Source organism: Grammomys surdaster, unplaced genomic scaffold, assembly GCF_004785775.1.
Source record: "Grammomys surdaster isolate TR1022 unplaced genomic scaffold, NIH_TR_1.0 168, whole genome shotgun sequence".
In the NCBI taxonomy this organism is placed as follows: domain Eukaryota; kingdom Metazoa; phylum Chordata; class Mammalia; order Rodentia; family Muridae; genus Grammomys; species Grammomys surdaster.
In genome coordinates, this window is record NW_021604616.1 from 3297113 (window position 1) to 3298441 (window position 1329).

A 1329-nucleotide genomic window follows, 5' to 3' on the forward strand; every position below is an offset into this window, starting at 1 on the left:
GGAGGAGGAGGAGGAGGAGGAGGAGGAGGAGGAGGAGGAGGAGGAGGAGGAGGAGGGACAAGTATTCGAGCTCCCACAGAGTATTGAAGAGGCTGCTGGCCAGGCTCTGGAGAGTCAGTGTTTCTTCTTACTCTGCATTTTTTTCCAACTCAAGTGGACCATCCACAAACTGCAAGATGCCCATGCACACTGGTAAGGACGGATCTTTTTTATTCACCCCATTTATGTAAGAGCTGGTCTGGGAAACCACACCCTCAGCCATACCCCAAAAGAATGTTGCACTACCTGTCTGGCGTTATCTTGTCTAGTTAACCCATAAAATTGATCAGGAAATTGGAAAGGGAGACCACTGGATATCATAAAATACCCTCAGAAAATTAATTAAATACATTTTTCAAATAACTTTGTGTATCATGAAAATGAAGATATCAACTTTAGCTAAAATAACAATATGAGGATCACAGATTACTCAGTGGAGAATCATGCTAAAACCTTTACTATTGCTTAGTAGGAAACATAAATACTACAGAAGTACAAATTTGAATGAAAAAATGTATTTATTATTTTTTCTAATTGAAAAACAAACCAAAGAGAATATTCATCTATCAAATCCCTTGAGAAGGAAATTAATTTGGCAATTATATTCAGCAAGTATAAGCATTGTACCTCTGACAAAAACATGCAGAATGTTTAAAGACGAAAGAGATTAAGGGATATATCATGAAATAGTAACAGAAGAGGCTGAAGCAATGTTGACATGGTTGTTAGGGAAAAAACAAAATTTTACTGTAAAATACCATTGCATAAAGAAGATTGCCATGTAATCGCCCAAGAAACAATCTTACAAATAGAAAAAAAAAGATGAAATGACATTAACATACCTAACAACTAGGGACTGAAATACCAAATGCAAGATCTGCTTAAATTTTAGGGAGAAATTTTTGAAGTCTACTAATATGGTAAAATTATTTTTCACAAATTTCTGTCAGAAATAATTTAACAAGTGCAAAAGAGAGAAAGAGATAAAGGGATTTTGGTACACCTAATAAGGACTAAATATAAGTAGCCATGTACTCTGAAGGATTTTTCTATAACTGATCCCTCTTTCTTTCAACCAGAACGTTCATGAGTAAAGAAAAACTAAGGAAGTAGAACTGTGTGAAATCATGATAGCCTTAAATAATATCTTACAAAACTTTATGGAGAACAGGATAAGAAGTAATAAAATAATAATAAACAAAGTAAGTCATATAAAGTTTCACATGCCTGTAGTCTCAGCAGGAGGCAGGAGGATTGTGAGTTCCAGGTCAGCCAGGGCAGTGAAACTCA